The sequence below is a fragment of the Perca fluviatilis genome, chromosome 24 (genome assembly GCF_010015445.1).
Source record: "Perca fluviatilis chromosome 24, GENO_Pfluv_1.0, whole genome shotgun sequence".
NCBI lineage: Eukaryota > Metazoa > Chordata > Actinopteri > Perciformes > Percidae > Perca > Perca fluviatilis.
The window spans coordinates 21781666-21801009 of NC_053135.1; the positions used below are offsets into that span (position 1 = coordinate 21781666).

The 19344-nt window shown below is 42.9% G+C and overlaps 1 long non-coding RNA gene and 1 pseudogene across 1 annotated transcript; both read right to left on the bottom strand.

Moving 5' to 3' along the window:
• Positions 1–19344, bottom strand: part of LOC120554646 — an 89529-nt pseudogene that overhangs the window by 55507 nt on the left and 14678 nt on the right.
• On the bottom strand, positions 13165–16997 carry LOC120554678. Its single transcript, XR_005638558.1, has 3 exons — positions 16944–16997; positions 16182–16296; positions 13165–13201 (listed from the first exon to the last, which is right to left on the bottom strand). It is a non-coding gene; the product is annotated as an uncharacterized LOC120554678 (long non-coding RNA).

The following is a 19344-nucleotide window of genomic DNA, read 5'->3' on the forward strand; positions in this document are numbered from 1 at the left end:
GATGATTTAATAGCAGTTTTTGTGTGCATGTACATTTTTGCCACGAAGATGTCCAGAGGGTACAAAATGAATCAATCAAGTATAAAAAAACAGTAAAAAACACTTGATTTAAAACTTTTGACCAAAAAGAAAGGTTCCTACAAAATGTCATGCCATAAGCCGTAACACAGCAAAAATTATCACAAAGTGAAAAAGAAATTGAGAAAAATGTACAAAAATGCCCAAAGAGGGCATGAGGGTTAAATATATAATAAGTAAACCTAAGTCACCTAACACACAACTACAATAATTTAACACATAACAGTTACACTATTAACAAATAACAACAAAATAAATGTTAAGTTGCTATGCCAACCAGCTTCAAACTTTAGCAGTTCTTTAGCAGAAAAATGACCATATTTGCCTTCTCTGGCAAGATAGGACACCTCTCCTGACTTATAGCATGTCCTGCACAGGGAGAAAACTCTCTCAGACGGTGTCCAAGAGGTCTGTACACACCCAGGTATGAGTTTGAAAGGGCAGGCTACAGGGTCTGGTCCTGAACGATAGACTAGCAGAGCAAGTGTAATATGTTTACTAGCGATCACGTGCAGTCAGTGGATGGTTAACATGCTTTTACGTCCGTTTTGGTGAGCCAAGAGGGAAAATATGCCATTTTAAAAGTAGCCTACATTTACGGTAGCTAGCTAACGCTAGACTACAGAGAAAGTGTGATATTTTTACATCCGTTTCGGAGAGTGTATAAAATCTGCAGTGATTGTAGAGTGCATGTCCAAGAACAGCCGACACGCTTATACACCGGCGAAGGGCACGTACGCCACTCGGCAGAAAAAAAGAAAGAGTCTGCCGCTGTCCGGAGAGACAAAGGGAAAATATTTCAGTCTGAACCGAAACGAGGAACCGAAATTTTGCGTTCTATTCCAGTCCAAATACTACCGTTATGCACGAACTGGTTCCTTCTGAGATTAAAGCCAAATCTCGCGAAACCTTGAAAGTAAATAGCGTTCCACCAAACAGGAAGAATCTCGTTTGGATTGGCAAGATAGTATCAAAACCTATAGGAAGGCCCTCAGAAATGCCAGATCAGGCTACTACTCAGGAAAATAAATAAATACAACAAACCAACATTTCGTTTCAGCACTGTAGCCAGGCTGACAGAGAGTCACAGCTCTAGTGAGCCATCTATTCCTATGACTCTGAGTAGTGACGACTTCATAAGCTTCGTTAATGATAAAATTATAACAATTAGAGATAAAATCCATCATGTTTTGGCCTCAACTTTTAACGGTTCACCTTTAAACGCAGGACCACTAGAAAGAACAACAAGACCTGACATATGCTTAGAGCGCTTTATAGACCTTCAACAATTAATGTTAAAGGTCTTTTCAGCTAAGCTTCTACCTGTCTATTAGACCCCATCCCAACGAAGCACGCGCAAAGAAGCGTTAACCCGTGGTTAACACTTCATTACTAGATATGATCAATATGTCTCTTAAAGTAGCTGTGATAAAACCTCTTCTGAAAAAAACCCACCCTCGATCCTGAGGTCTTAGCAAACTATAGACCTATATCTAACCTTCCCTTTCTCTCAAAGATCCTTGAGAAGGTAGTCGCTAATCAGTTATGTGATTTTCTACATAGCAATGGTTTATTTGAGGACTTTCAGTCAGGATTTAGAAAGAATCATAGCACAGAGACGGCACTGGTGAAAATTACTAACGACCTTCTAACTGCTGCAGACATAGGACTAGTCTCCGTACTTGTTTTACTAGATCTTAGTGCTGCATTTGACACTACTGACCATACAATCCTGTTACAGAGATTGGAATGCTTAGTCGGCATTAAAGGAATCGCACTAAGCTGGTTTAAGTCCTATTTCTCTGATCAATCTCCATTTGTTAATGTTAATGATAAATCCTCCAAGTATGCTAACGTTAGCCATGGCGTTCCACAAGGCTCAGTGCTTGGACCAATTCTATTCTCCTTATATATGCTTCCTCTTGGTAATATTATTAGGAAGCACTCAATTAACTTTCATTGTTATGCGGATGACACTCAATTATACTTGTTAATCAAACCAGATGAAACCAGTCAGCTAGCTAAACTTCAAGCGTGCATTAAAGATATGAAATCCTGGATGACCTATAATTTTCTGATGTTAAACTCTAACAAAACTGAAGTTATTGTGTTGGGCCTTAAAACCTCCGATCCTAATTATCTAAAGATATAGCTACTCTGGATGGTATTGCCCTGGCCTCCAGCACTATTGTCAGAAATTTAGGAGTTACTGTTGATCAGGATATATCCTTTAACGTCCATCTAAAACAAACCTCAAGAACAGCCTTTTTTCATCTTCGTAACATTGCCAAAATTAGGAATATCCTATCTCAAAATGATGCTGAAAAAACTAGTTTATGCATTCGTTACTCTCCAGGCTGGACTATTGTAATTCCCTACTGTCAGGTTGATCAAATAAGTCCCTCAAGACTCTCCAGCTGATCCAGAATGCTGCAGCGCGTGTTCTCACAAGAACTAAGAAAATAGATCATATTTCTCCTCTATTCATACTTTGCAGTGACGTCATTACCATGGGTACCTGGCGGGCAAGAAACGCCGATAGAATGGCGCTGAACAGTGGCCAGTCACGGGAATTGCAGCCTTGCAGATTTCCAATACTACAATCAATCAACTATTTAGACCATATGTCACTTGCGAACTTGTGATCCATACACAGCACCCGCTGATATTTTCATTGCTTTGAAGCTGGCAAAGTCTCTACCAGACTTGGAGTTTGGAGATATTTACATCTATCTTATAGAGAATCCGTCACTTTACAACCGCACAAAAATGAAAGCCTACAAAAGTACAGATTGCTATCTTTTTTCAAGAGTGGATGGGTTAACAACGCTGTCATATGGGAGGTGAAAAACAGGAATATCTTCATAATCAAAGCAAAGGTGAGTGTTACTAGTTAGTTAGTTAGCGAGCTAGCTAGCTAGCTTCGCTAACGTTTGCTGATCTGTTCCGTCGTGGTGATAAAGTCTTCATCTGAATTACGCACCTCCCTGCCGGCGAATCACAGCTTGATAAGTAGTATCATGTAGGGTGACCAGACGTCCCGGTTTGATCGGGACAGTCCAGAGTCCCGACAAAAGTTGTGTCGGGACGCTTAAAATATCCCGGTTTACACCAACCACGAAATTGTCCGGTTGTCAGCGATTACATAACCGACGCGTGGTCTTATTATAGCCCGATCATTAACTAAACCATGTAGAAAGACTAATAAAGCGTCCAGCGTATGATTTTAACAATGTGTGTGTGTGTGTGTGTGTGTGTGTGAGTAAATCGTAGCGGTCTGCATATAATATTGGGCCGCCAGCGTTACGATGTATATTTGTAAACATTGTTGCAACGCCTCTTCTTCTCGGTCTCGTTTTAACTGGTCTTTTGCTGACACCGGTATTAAATTTCACAGTAGGCTTTCAGCCAACAAATTGATTCTTGAGCAAATTCACTCAATTCACACAACAAATATACGTTATAGAATGAAGTTCTTGCCCGCCAGCAGAGGTGTCAATTCCAGGTTCAGAAGGTTTAAAGTCCTGCCCGTGTTTATTCCACCAATGAACTCAGCCAGCTGATTTCACTACTAATTAGTGAAATCAGCTGGCTTTCACTACTAATTAGTGAAATCAGCTGGCTGAGTTCATTGGTGGAATAAACACATGGCAGGACTTTTACTTTCTGGACCTGGAATTGACACCTCTGCCCGCCAGCCAGTAGTTGTGACGTTCCGTGCAAAGTATGAATTAGCTTCTCTGCATTGGCTTCCTGTAAAATCCAGGATTGAATTTAAAATTCTTCTCCTGACCTACAAATCTCAAACGGTCAAGCACCATCATATCTAGAAGAGCTCATAGTACCTTATTGTCCCACTAGAGCACTACGCTCACAGAATGCAGAGTTACTTGTTGTTCCTAGCGTCTCTAAAAGTAGAATGGGAGCTAGAGCCTTCAGGTACCAGGCTCCTCTCCTATGGAACCAGCTCCCAATCTGGGTTAGGGGGCAGACACCGTCACCACATTTAAGAATAAACTGAAAACCATCCTCTTTGATAAAGCTTATAGTTAGGGAGGAGGAGTTGCAGTGTCCACCTAACAAGGCCCACCTGCTTCTCTTCATAGTCGTCTGATTAATAATATAACAAAAGTAGAGGGAGGTAGGCCAGTGGATGTCCGATCCGCACGGGGAGAGTTCCAAGCCCGAACAGGCTCTCTTTTAAACTGCCTGCCTCTCTTAGTTACGCTCTTAGTTATGCTGTTATAGTTCTAGACTATCGGGGACTCCCTTCCTTCCTTCCTTCCTTTGACTGCTCTCTCCTCTCACTTTCCATTTGTGTGCATCCCCTCCCACGGGATGCTTGTTACTAACCGGCCCTGAGGAGTCTACTCCCTGGAGTCCTTGTGTTCAAAACCTTGGTCAAAACCAAGCATATTACCTTGGATGCGTACTTGGCACCAAGATCTTGGTTGCAACTGTTGCTAAGGTGCTACTGTACTCCCTACCAAGCCCTGCTGTGTCATGCTGCGTCCTGCTGATCCCTTAATTCTAGACTACCGCGTAAGTTCCTTCCTTCCTATGACACATTGAGCTGCTCTCTCTTCTCTGTTTTCAGTAGTTTCCTTTTGTATGCATCCTGTTACAGAAATGATTGTTACTAACCTATCTCTTGGGGAGTTTACTCCCGGGAGTCCTTATGTTTTCCCTGCAATGCCCGGCCGTGTCCAGCTGCGTCCCGCCGCATCCACCCGTGCTCTGCAGCGCCACGTTACATCACGCAACGTCCTGCTGTGATGTTCATATGCACAGAGTAGTCAGGATCCGGTATTAGAGACTGCACTACTCAGTATGACACGATGTGCCCTGCTATGACATGAACTTCCACAACTACCTTCTAAGTCACTGTTCCATTATCTTTAATGTGACAATTATTTGCCACTGTTCATCACACCCCCAACCGGCCCGTCAGACACCGCCTACCAAGAGTCTGGGTCTGCCGAGGTTTCTTCCTAAAAGGGAGTTTTTCCCCCCCAATGTCGCAACAGCCACTGATAATGCTTGCTCTTGAGGGAATTACTGTAATTGTTGGGGTTTGGGAATTTATAGAGTGTGGTCTAGACCTACTCTATCTGTAAAGTGTCTTGAGATAACTCTTGTTATGATTTGATACTATAAATAAAATTGAATTGAATTACTCAGACATGTTACTGAATAATGGAACCGGGTTTCGGTACCCAACCCTACTAATAGCACAGTGTGCAGTTCCAGCAGCTGGCTGAGCAGATAACTAACGTGGAGAGAAAACAGACAGACTCTCTGCTCCCTGTTCTCTGGACTTTAACAAAGAAAACCTCAGCAGAGAACTCCACATTACAGACAGCACATTGAGGGCGTTTCATCATTTAACAGGAGAACCAGAACTAACCGGTTTCTAGCTGAACTCAGGCAGCTTCGTCAGGAGGAGGAAGAGGACAAAAGAATCAGAAACACTCCGACAACAGAGGGACTTTCTACACGTCGAGTTCCAACATGTTTAAAATGTGATGAACAAACATTATCGTTAAAAGACTCAGTGACGCAGATAACTAATGTGGAAAGAAAACAGACAGACTCTCTGCTCCCTGAACTCAACACAATATGAAAATGAAAAGGGAAAGACTTACGTACTGGACTGCTCTGATTGGAGGGTTTCACGCTGCAGCTGGACCTGGAAGACCTCTGGGACACCGAGACATCTTATTGTTTGTGTCGACTGAAACCTTAGTCTCTGAAAGCAAAACAACAAACCTGTTTCAGCTTGATAAGGAGGAGGAGGAGAAAGAAAGAATCCTGTAGAACCAGAAATACTGTGACAACAGAGATCAGAGGCGGCTCCCAGTCTACATGCTTGTGTATTTCTCCCACCGCCAGACGCTGCACGCAAGATTTAAAATGAATTCCCTCCATATAGTGCATAGTGTTGGAAATGACTTATTTCAAATTGTGCACCAATTACTTTGTCCACTATAATGTTGGACCATTATTATCCCCATATGTGTGTCCTAAACGTTGGAAAAGCTACATCAGATAATAAAAAATAACACTCGGAAAGATTAAAGACAATACTTGCTAAGAAGTCCGACTACAATCATAAGATATAAGAAAAGTTATTAAGTTAGTTTTGATGCTCACATTGACTTCACATTAATTCAGTTAGGTGGTACCTAACACGTCGGTGCTGCACCTAAACCTTACAATGGTAGAGAAACCCTGTCTGTGTATAGACGTTAAAAATAATGACATGAAGACACTATTCCTCCTCCTCCACACATCACTACAACAGTAACAGAGGCATTTAGGTCACTACATTTTATTCTGAAAGGTTCCAGAGGAAAGTATTTAAAACCTCCTCTGTAGTAGTTCATGTTACAACATGGAGATTTATCTTCAACACAAGCGTCCTTAACACTTTCTCAGGAAATAAGAAGTGAAGTAAAAACATTATATTTAACATTACAGAGCCAGAAACTAACCCTGAAGAGACGAAGAGTAACGTTTTGTTAAAGTAACAAACAGCCACTTACAGTTTCTTCAAACTGTCCAAAAGTTCGATGTAGAACAACTCAGGTGAGTTGTTTCCTGATGAGTCACAGCTCCACCTGTCAGGAAGCAGACTTTCACAATAAGAGCTTAGTTTTTTCCCTCTGTGTGACTGTGGTTGTTGTCAGTGACTGCTGTATCGATGCTCTATTACTGACTGAAAGATTTAAAGACTGTAGACACAAACTGGTTTAAAGAAGGTGAAGCCTACACAACAGCTTAAAAGGGACACTTCAACCGATTAACATTAAGCTTTGTATCAGTAGAAACCTGTTAGTATTTTTGAATGACCGTGCCTTCCTCCCCTCATGTCACCCTGAGAGGGGAGATCTCTGGATTGTGGGGTTCGGGAAAAGCCTCAGATGACGCAAAATGACGATTTTTACGTCATCTGAGGCTTTTGCCCAGAGGAAAAAGCGACAAGTCACTAGGAGCTACTTCTTCGCATAGCCCAAAGGGGGTTGGACTGTCGGCTTTTTCCGGAGATTGCCGAGGAAAAACGAGTGTCAGCCATCTTGAATCCTACCGCGTGCGCTATGAGCTTCTCAACATCAACTGTTCATCCCGAAGGAAATTTTAGAACAACAATTATGTGCATTCAAAATACAGCACACGTTGTACCACCGGGATACATTAGTACAGATGGGAGAATAAGCAGGACACTTTATTACAGACGGGATACTCCACACACTACGCGAGCTTCGCCTGCACTGAGACCAGCGGTGGTGCTTGCCATGCCTTGGTCAGTGAAGGGACCTCATCAGCGGGGAGCATTGAACGAGTTTGCCGGTGGAAAGCTAACGCTAGCCGGCCACCTGTTCCATCAATCCTGCTTGCACGTTCGGCTCACTAGACAACAAACTGGACTACATCCAACTTCAACTAAACTCCCAACGCGAGTTCAGAGACTGCTGTGCTGTGTTTTTGTTGTTGTGGAAATATTGCTGTACCGGACAATCCAGCCTGCTGTCACCGGGTAAGACTACTAGTGGAGGTGGGCTGTGTTAATAACGGACTTCCTGTTGCAGAAATGGGGTGATTTGTATCCAACTAACTGCTAACTGCTGGTGGAGTTTGTGACCGTTAAATGCCGACCATTCTACATTACACACAAATTCACGGCTGTGTTTATACTTTATGTTTATACCACAGCCCACCAAGAGCTAATCCTAGTATGCGTTATCTGAACTTTACGGAGCCTATAGTGTGTGTGCACTAAATGTAACCTGTTTCGTATGTTGATTTTATATATTTTAAATGTGTAATACCACTTGAGTCACGATGAAAAGTCTTGTGTATATGGTCGAAATGACAATAAAACACACTTGAGTTTAGTTGAATGCCTCTGTCTGTCAAGCATTAGGCGTGGCTTGGGAGTGGACTCATAAAGAAGCGAAGCAGGTGCATTCTGGGATTTGATGTCTTTCATCCATATAAGCCAAAACACATTTTCTGGCTTTTCTCAGCCTTGAATGCACCAATTTCAATTTTTTTTTCACATTTCTACTACATAAGTGACCCAATTTAAAGTTATATTCAGCTTTCCAGGGGTGAAATATTCCTTTAATGCTCCGGAAAATCCTTCAATAGTGCAAAAAGGCCCACAACATCTGGGCCCACCAGTTGGCCTTCCTCAGGTGTATTTGATTGCAGTGACCCATGACCCTTATCTGTTGTCATGGCGTCACATGGTCAGAGGTCATGTGATATGGGAAAAATAAACATACATTGAAATGCTATTCAGATTGGGCAAAAAAAAAGATGACAAAATAATGACCTCACTGCTTCTCTTCCTAATGAATGCACATAGTTGTTTCAGACTAACGGACTCTCATAAATACAATTCAGATTCAAAAACAGCACTTAAAGTGATGGTTGGTCGTTTAGTTTCATGGCCCCTTAGCCCCTGTCCCCAACCAACAACCCCCCCAGAAGCTTTTTCACCTGGGTTGAACATTGGGAGAGTTAGCATAGAGTAGCGCGTTATCAGCTGAATAGTTTAGCGGGGCTAATGGACCACGTTGCATCTCGTAAGTTAAACTCCTAATGCCCGAAATATTATGCAAACCTCTTACACTAGTACAGTAATAGGATATGTACTAAACGATGGATTGTAAGTTTAGTGTACACCAGAAGTTTATGAACACTTGCTGCTGGCTTCTGCTCTCTGTTGCTGCTGCTGCTACCTGCGTTAGACGAGTGCTTAGGGATGTCTACAAATTACCTACACACGAAGAGATACAACAATTTAACTTTGTTAAAGTTAAATTAATTATAAATATTAATTATAACTATAACTATAACTATAATTATAAATATTAATTATAACTTTAAAGTTATAATTGAGGTAAGTTGGGAGACATTACCTTATTTAATCATTAAATTAATAAATAATTATTTTGCATCTCTTTTTAGGTGTTGTGATTTGTAGATGTCCCTAAGCACTCGTCTCACAGCAGCAACAACAGCAGAGAACAGAAGAGAGCAGGGAAGTGTTATTTACATAAACTTCTGGTGTACTTACAAACTTTACAATCCATCGTTTTATGAGTACATAACCTATATATACTAGTGTAGACCTTTGGTATCATTTCGGGCATTATTAGCAGAGATGGCAAAAGTACTCACTTCCCGCGCACTTCAAGTAGAAGTACAGATACTTGTGTTAAAAAATACTCTGGTAAAAGTAGAAGTACTGATTTAACTTCTTTACTTAGTTAAAAGTAACAAAGTACAGGCTTTGAAATGTACTTAAAGTATAAAAGTAAAAAGTAGCCTTGCGAATTTTTTATGCAAGCTACCTGGATCACACACGTTACTAGAGTGCAAGATGAGAAACTTCAGTGGACATAAAAACCAGGCTCTTTATATGCCATTGAATTCAATTGTGATTCTGTGAGAATTCACAGATCCATACTTGATGCCTCCTAGCCTATCTCAAACATCTCTCTCAGATAAGGCCAGGGATGATTGGGAATGTCTTGCTGCTTGTTGCGCCTAATCTCTGGGATCTCCCGTTTTTTCTTCATTTTTCAATCATGTCGCCGTCCATACTACTAGTGCTAACGTTACCACCATCATGCTGCAATTATTTGCCGCAAATGAATGCAGAATGCGTCCAATCTGTCGAGTCGTCTTGTACTGGTGCGTTACATGCAACGTAGCCAACAGTATATTCCCATCCAATTAGATTGAATTCAGTATTGATCACGTGAAAAATAATAACGGTAACTCCAGGGAAATTATTTGAAATTTGCTAGTGAGGACTAGATTAGGACCGTATTTAAAGCTGATGTTGGTTTCAAACTGTACCCCGCCCGGGGGTGTCTGTAAAACACGGACAGAGACAACTTCTCTCTTTTGATGCTTGGGAATGACGTTGCGTGTAGCAACGTGAAACCTAGCTAACAGGTGAAGAACACAAACAACTAAATCACTAGCTAACCTACTTTAACTGTGCAGGAACTATAGACCAATGCAACAACAGGCTTACATTAACTGACAACATAAGTTATACGACTTACAGTTCTCAAGGACGCACACACCGATCTCAACTGATTATCCTCCGGACAGCAGTCTCTCTTTCTTTTTCTTGTGTCGCGACGTTGCGTGCGCCATGTGTGTGGCGTGTCCGCTTCTTCTCCGACATTACGACCTCTTGTACAAAACTAAAGTAACGAGCCAATTTTTAAAATGTAAGGAGTAGAAAGTACCGATATTGGTGTTAAAATGTAAGGAGTAAAAGTAAAAGTCGCCACAAAAAAAATAGTAAAGTAAAGTAGAAATATCCGAAAAATCTACTTAAGTACAGTAACGCAGTATTTGTATTTCCTTACTTCCCATCTCTGATTATTAGTGGGGTAACTTACCGAGATACATCACTGGGTCCATTAGCCTCGCGCTAAGCTATTCAGCTGAGAACGCTACTCTCACGCTAACTCTCCCAATGTTCGACCCAGGTGAAGAAAGCTTCGGGGGTGTTTGGCTCAGGTCACTGGTGCAAAGGACCCTAAGGTGAAATTATCCGAACCATCACTTTAAGATGATAAAAACTGGCCTCATAAAGTGTCTGAGATATTACAATTTGGTGTAAAAGACAACGTGGAACAGTTGAGGAACTTCTTTACACCGTGGTCTCCCTCCCTCCCTCCCTCTCTATTTCCTCCCTCCCCCTCTAACCGTGGTCCTCCCTCCCTCTACACCGTGTTCCCTCCCCTCTACACCGTGGTCTCCCTCCCTCCCCCTCTACACCGTGGTCTCCTCCCTCCCTCCCCTCTACACCGTGGTCTCTCCCTCCCTCCCCCTCTACACCGTGGTCTCCCTCCCCCTCTACACCGTGGTCTCCCTCCCTCTTCCCCTCTACACCGTGGTCTCCCTCTCCCCCTCTACACCGTGGTCTCCCTCCCCCTCTACACCGTGGTCTCCTCCCTCCCCCTCTACACCGTGGTCTCCCTCCCCCTCTACACCGTGGTCTCCCTCCCTCCTCCCCCTCTACACCGTGGTCTCCCTCCCTCACTCCCCCTCTAACCGTGGTCTCCCTCCCCCTCTCTACTAACCGTGGTCTCCCCTCCCTCCCCCTCTACACCGTGGTCTCCCCCTCTCCCCTCCCTCCCCCTCTACACCGTGGTCTCCCCCTCTCCCTCCCTCCCCTCTATACCGTGGTCTCCCTCCCCCTCTCTCTACACCGTGGTCTCCCCCTCTCCCTCCCTCCCCTCTCTCTACACCGTGGTCTCCCCCTCTCCCTCCCTCCCTCTCTCTACACCGTGGTCTCCCTCCCTCCCTCCCTCCCCCTCTCTCTACACCGTGGTCTCCCTCCCTCCCTCCCTCCCCTCTCTTACACCGTGGTCTCCCTCCTCCCTCCCCTCTCTCTACACCGTGGTCTCCCTCCTCCCTCCCTCCCCCTCTCTCTACACCGTGGTCTCCCTCCCTCCCTCCCTCCCCTCTCTCTACACCGGTGGTCCTCCCTCCCTCCTCCCCCTCTCTCTACACCGTGGTTCCCTCCCTCCCTCCCCTCTCTCACACCGTGGTCTCCCTCCCTCCCTCCCTCCCCCTCTCTACACCGTGGTCTCCCTCCCTCCCCCTCTACACCGTGGTCTCCCCTCCCTCCCCCTCTACACCGTGGTCTCCTCCCCTCCCTCCCCCTCTACACCGTGGTCTCCTCCGTCTCTCCCCTCCCTCCCCCTCTACACCGTGGTCTCCTCCGTCTCTCCCCTCCCTCCCCCTCTACACCGTGGTCTCCCCCTCCCTCCCCCTCTACACCGTGGTCTCCCCCTCCCCCCCCTATACACCGTGGTAGCACCGTGGTGTGTATATATATATATACATACATACATACATACATACATATACATATATATATTCCAGACAGAGTTAAATTACCTTCAGCTGGAGCTTCACACAGAGAGAAAAAGCTGTGAAACAAACTCCAGGAAGTTAAAATAAACTTTAAAAAGGGAACAAGAGGAAACGCCGAGAGCATCAAACTAACCCAAAGTTCTGCTATTCACACATTACCAAATCTAGGAAATAATAACTGTAGATCAGTGGTTACATGGAGCCCTCTGGTGGACATCAGCAGGAAGGACAAGCAGAGCAACATTTTAAATTACATTTAATGTTTTTCTTTGTAATACTATAATCCTTTATTCTAATCATTTACATGTTATGCAAATATATTATTTTAGTGAATAATTTTAAAATACTTAATGAATGAATGTTTCAGAAACTATTTTTATTTATTTATATATTATAAACAATCAATTTTAACAATATTTCAAACTGTTAGAATATTGCCTTTTGTTGGAAAATGGGTAACATTGTTCCGACATTCTACAACTCCACCAGACCAGACTGGACATGTCCAACTCTACCAACTCCACCAGACCAGACTGGACATGTCCAACTCTACCAACTCCACCAGACCAGACTGGACATGTCCAACTCTACCAACTCCACCAGACCAGACTGGACATGTCAGACTCTACCAACTCCACCAGACCAGACTGGACATGTCCAACTCTACCAACTCCACCAGACCAGACTGGACATGTCAGACTCTACCAACTCCACCAGACCAGACTGGACATGTCCAACTCTACCAACTCCACGAGACCAGACTGGACATGTCCAACTCTACCAACTCCACCAGACCAGACTGGACATGTCAGACTCTACCAACTCCACCAGACCAGACTGGACATGTCAGACTCTACCAACTCCACCAGACCAGACTGGACATGTCAGACTCTACCAACTCCACCAGACCAGACTGGACATGTCCAACTCTACCAACTCCACCAGACCAGACTGGACATGTCCAACTCTACCAACTCCACCAGACCAGACTGGACATGTCCAACTCTGTCCAGCATCTGTTTCTAACATCACTTTAACATCTGGGAACATAGGAAGACGTTGCTAAAAACTTTGAGTCTGTAGTTTGAGTCACCTACCGGTCTCTGCTGTGAGCTTTGTGTCGTCCTCTTTCCTCTGTCTCCTTCCTCCTCTCCTTCCTCCTCTTCTTCCTCTTCTTCTTCCTCTTCTTCTTCACTGGACAGAACGACTGCAGAAGGAAAGAGAGGATCAGAATAACAACCAGCCGACTGATACTCAGCGAGGTAAGGTAGCAGTTTGTTCTCTTTAAAAGTTAAGGATGGATCCAGCACCTCCAGTGTCACTATAAAAAATTAATCGGCTAAATTAAAAAAATAAATTCCTGTTAGTGTCGTGTTCAATGTTGTTATCTGTCTTGTTAGTCTTTATTCCCCATTGAAGCTCAACAAAAAATCGGTGTAATCCTGCAAATGTGTTGTTTGCCTTTATTTTCGGTTTTGAGGTGAATTTTCAGGGTAAGACCTTTATGGTGCGTTCTATTATTTATCCGTGTCGGAGTTCGGATTTAGAAAACAACGCGTTGCCTAGCAACAAGCACCAACACGCCACCTTTTCTCTGATTTCCGGTTCCGGGATCTCGGACAACAGTGAGGACACCGAGGAAAAATATATATATATATGGATTCCAAGATGGCAGCGCCCTGTGTGACCTGTGAGTATGAATTGTCATTGTTTTTGGACCTCTTTGGCTGTTTAAATGAAGACTTTAAATCAGAGAGAGTTGATATATGATCTCAACGCTAGATGGGAGAAATTCTTACACAACAACAAGCACATCAAGATGTAATGGTGTGTGTGTGTGTGCTCTCTGTGCTGTGTTCTGTGTGTGTGTGTGTGTGTGTCTATGCCTCTGTGTGTGTGTGTGTGTCTGTGTGTGTGTGTGTCTGTGTGTGTGTCTCTCCCTCTGTGTGTGTATGTCTGTGTGTGTGTCTATGCCTCTGTGTCTGTGTGTGTGTCTATGCCTCTGTGTGTGTGTGTGTCTGTGTGTGTGTCTATGCCTCTGTGTGTTTCTCTGTGTGTTTCTCTGTGTGTGTGTGTGTGTGTGTGTGTGTCTCTGTGTGTGTGTGTGTGTGTGTCTCTGTGTGTGCGTGTGTCTCTGTGTGTGTGTGTGTGTGTGTGTCTCTGTGTGTCACTCCATAATGATGCTCACTCGTATTACTTTAATACCTTACTGCATCCGTTTCCCTGCCTGTTGGTTTGGGAATCGGTCTTGTTATGAGTGCAATATTGAATGAAGCCTTGTTTGCTAACATGGTTAGTGTTGCTAACTCGGCCAGTGCTACCATAGCAACAGCTTTCCTGGTGGCGTCCATGTTTTTTCTCTGACTCGGACTCGCAAAACATACCAGAACGCTTGAAGTGTGGAAGTGACGTCATATCCGAGGTCCGAGTCGGTTTGTTGAGAATAACAGAACGCACCATTAGACTGTTATGGGTAAGACTAGGGCTGCAAAGGGGGGGAGTTTCCAGTAAATTTCCGGACGCTCAGTTTACAGAGAAAAATAAGTCACATAAGCTAAAGACAAATGTACTTTCCAGTAGTAAAGCAGAAGAAGGTCTTGAAGTCCTAGATTTCATTGACACTGTGAACACCTTTAAAGTGAAATTGTTAAAAATGTGTCTTTAAAAACCCAGAATCAATTTGGTATTTTATCTCAAATCCCATTTTTATCAAAATTGGAGGTATTTCTTTTATTTTAAAATGCCAAATAAATTGCAGATTAATTTATGAAATTTCCATCAGCGAACTGTCCACAATTTTTCATTGCACAAGACTTTCCTCTGGAACAACTGTAACATACTTATTAGGAACAAATCCTTATTTTTTCCTAAATGGTTGGGCAAAGAGATTTAAATCAAATTCTTAATATTTTCGATGGATCTGGTGATATACTATCCTATGAACAGTTTATGAATGTACACAGTTTTTCAATTCCTCTACACATGAACCCGAGTATCGGAACATAGTTTATGTACACAGAGTTTATCAGACACTTTTTGACTGGCGAGAAGGTAGCGACTGGAAACCCCAACTGCTAAAGTCAGTCATTCAAATCCTTTTTAGTAAACTCTGTGAACACAAACCATGTTCTCAATGCTGAGTTCATGTGTAGAGACTCTGGTGATACTTGGAGCAAAGTTTCATGTTGTGTCAAGCCTTCTTAGCGTTTTAAAAACATAGATTTTGATGCGATCATAGTAGTACCCCTAGCTCTCCCATTCATAAGGCCATTTGACCCAAAATGATTTTGAGAGTTTCTGACAGCTGGAGAAAGGTTATCCTAACCTTAACCACTCTAGGTCAAATGCTTAACCCCAACCAATAGAATTTGTAGGGCGGGTCTTGGCATGTCCATAGTGGAATTTGGGGCACTAAACTGCACGCCAAACCAAGTATTTGTTGCTTTTTTCAGAGTTTTAGTCGCCTTTATGGAATATATTTTTGAAAAATGTTTTTCCTGATATTTCATCCCAAAGTCCACAGAGGCCGGTTGGTACCTTAACTTCATCAGAGCCAGCTGGAAATGATGATTGCATTTCATTGGACACTTCTGTTATGTCAATAAACCCGAACATTGAACATTTTAGCAGCAACATTAGAGTTGTGTTGTGTCTCACTTTACTCTGATGGAGACAACAGTTTGTTTTCTGACAGCTGGAGAAAGGAAATAAAGATCAGCTGTTTGATTCCAGTAAATCACCAACATGGAGATTTATCTTCCAACACAAGAGTCCTCCACACTTTCTCAGGAAATAAGAAGTGAAGTAGAAACATTATATTTAACATTACAGAGCCAGAAACTAGGGGGTGGCAGTAGCTCAGGTTCAAGTCCCCATCGGACCAAAGTATGGTGGTGGACTGGTAGCTGGAGAGGTGCCAGTTCACCTTCTGGGCACAGCCAAGGTGCCCTTGAGCAAGGCACCGAACCCCCAATTGCTCGGCGCCTTTCCATGGGCAGCTCCCTCACTCTGACATCTCTCCATTAGCATGTATAGGTACTGAGGATGTGTGTGTAATTCAGACCTGTGTGTAATGTGTGTAATAACAACAGAGTGAACAATTTATAAAAGTATTAATTATTATTATTACTAACCCTGAAGAGACCAAAGACTAACGTGTTGTAAAAGTATCAAACGCAGCAACTTACAGTTTCTTCAAACAGAGTTGATGAAGAAGAGTTGATGAAGAAGGGGGTCACTCACAGGTGAGCTGTTCCCTGGAATGAGTCCCAGCTCCACCTGTCAGGAAGCAGACAGGAAGGGCTGCAACAGGAGCAGATTTTCACAATATAAGTACATTTGGACTGCTGTGTTAATGCTCCGTTAGTGACTGAAAGATTTAATGACTGTAGACACTGACTACTCATTACACAAGCTGAACATGTTTCCTAAAATATGAAATTCATCCCCCTCTGTCTTCTTTCCTCAGTGATACCAACAGTGAAGTCTTCAACACAAACATATTAATGTGGGAGTGAATCAAACCTCCAACAGATCCAATCAAACAGCTTTTCTGTCACATTGATGACATGTTACTGCAGTAAAAGTACTAATAGAACATTGATGACATGTTACTGCAGTAAAAGTACTAATAGCACATTGATGACATGTTACTGCAGTAAAAGTACTAATACAACATTGATGACATGTTACTGCAGTAAAAGTACTAATAGTACATTGATGACATGTTACTGCAGTAAAAGTACTAATAGCACATTGATGACATGTTACTGCAGTAAAAGTACTAATAGCACATTGATGACATGTTACTGCAGTAAAAGTACTAATAACACAGTGTGAAGTTCCAGCAGCTGGCTGAGCAGATAACTAACGGAGAGAAAACAGACAGACTCTATGCTCCCCTGAACTCAACACAATATGAAAATGAAAAAGTTAAAGACTTTACGTACTTGACTGCTCTGATTGTAGGGTATCTCACACTGCAGCTGGACCTGGAAGACCTCTGGGACACAGACATCTTATTGTGTGTAAAAGTTAAAAAGAAAGACCACAAAAACACTGATAATAACGTTATGCTTTTATTGTTAAAAGATACAGAACTCAAAACTAAACATGACACAAGTCAACAACATTTCTACAATTTGATGATCACAGCTTCCATCTTTAAAGGACAGGAAGTGGAAGAAGTTTACAATGTTCACCAGGAATCTGTTCAATCATTCTGAATTATTTTATACAAAGTTCATTCATTAGTTCATAACAATAAGCTGAAATATTTCTGTAAGTGTGATCCTGTACAGACTCAACTGATCAGCAGTGAGAAACAGGAGGAGACTCTCCATCCTACACAGAACACAGAGACACTGAGGAACCAGGAGACCTGAACCTGAACCCAAACCCAGGATAAAGAGGTTGAGTGAATGTGGTGTTGAAGGTGTGGAGGTGGATCAGTGAGTCAGAGGAGACTCTGTAGAAGGACAGAGAGCCAGCAGGACAATCCACATACACTGCTACTCTATCAGAGACAGATAATATATCAGAGACTCTACCAGAGACAAAGAAGGAAGGTGTTTCTCTGTGATTGTGACAGACAGCGTAACCACCATCAGAGCAGATCAGACTCCAGGACTGATCATTACCTCCAAACATACACATCACTGTTTCCTCTCCTCCTGATTCCTCTGTAACTCACTGCTATAGAAACATCTCCTCTCCTCTCAACCTCCCAGTAACAGCGACCAGTCAGACCATCTCTACACAGCAGCTGAAGACACCAGGAGCCAAACCTCTCTGGATGATCAGGATATGGCTGATCCTCCATCACTAATGTCACCTTCCTGTTGTTGTCAGACAGTTTGAGGTTTCTGTTCACTGTGTTTTTCGTGAGTGCAAGTTCACAAGAATCTGATGGAGAGAACGAGACACAACACAGCTGCAGTTATTAACCAATCAACACTTTGATGATGACATCAAAGGGTTGAATTAGTGATGTCACAGTTTGATGAATACAATTAAAAACACACTTACACTTCCTCAGACCTGGTGTCAACCATCTGACTCCAGCAGGCTCCACCCTGAAAGGAGGAAGGGAGGAGGGCATTACATCACTCTCACAGACAGCTTCACTCTGATCAAATGTACGGTTAGAATTTACTCATTTACATTCATATTTCGGCTGCCAATCAATTAAAATATTTAATTTAGTTTAACAGACAGTATGACACTAATTTGTGCTTGCAATATAAAACAATTTGGAGACAGAGAGAGAGAGAGAGAGAGGCAGAAATATGGGGCGAGGGAGTGAGAGGAGAGAGGGAGAGGGAGAGAGAGGAGGAGGAGAGGAGGGAGAGAAGGAGGGGGAGAGAAAAGAGGAGGAAGGGAGAGAGGGAGAGAGAGGGGAGAGGGAGCAAGAAAATGGGAGAGGGACAGAAAAGAGACAGAGAGAGAGGGAGAGAGTGGGAGGGAGGTAGAGAGAGACAGGGAGAGAGGGGGAGAGGAGAGAGAGGGAGAGAGAGGGAGAGAGAGAGAGAGAGAGAGAGTGAGAGAGAGAGAGAGAAAGAGAAGAGAGAGAGAAGTGGACATGTTTTTTGAAGCTCTTACAGAAATGACAAATAAATAGTTTCAAACTGAGACAAACCTAAAAACTCAAAGAATCTAAGCTTAAGAAGAGGAAAACTCCATCTTTTTAAAACCATAGACCCTACGGGTCTAAATGAAAAATACTAAAATGGATCAGCTTCTCTTTTTAATCTAAGTTTTCAGAAAGAGAGGTAACTAAACCTCAGAGTCAGTTACTATGGTAACTGAGCCTGTGAACCTAACCTGGTCGGGAGCAGGTTTTCTTCAAGAAACCTTGAGTTTCTCTCATTCTCCTCCCTCTCAGAGGGAGGAGAAACTCGTTTCCTCATTCATTCATTCAGTCTGGATCAGGCACATTTTAATGTTTGTTTGTTATCTGCATGAATAAAAAAACGGATTTGTTTATGTTAGGCATACTATAAAACGTTTTTTTCTCAAACATGTCATGTCCTTTTGTCGACGATCCCGTTGATGAAAAGGGCTGTATTAATTAATATGCAGAGCCGTCAGAAAAGTGTGACTTCGCTCTGAAACGTTTTTTAAACGTTTTTGTAGTGTTCCCTGGACACAAAACAGTGAGAGCCATTAAAAAGAAATAAATGATTATACATTATAGTTCTGTTAATGATCATAGTGCTACAGCCTCAGAATGGGATTAGTAGTCTATAGTCTATTAGCAGCAATTTTCTCCCACACCAATTCTCTCTGCTAACAACAGCTAACTCTGCTAACACAACAGCTAACTCTGCTAACAACAGCTAAAGACAGAGC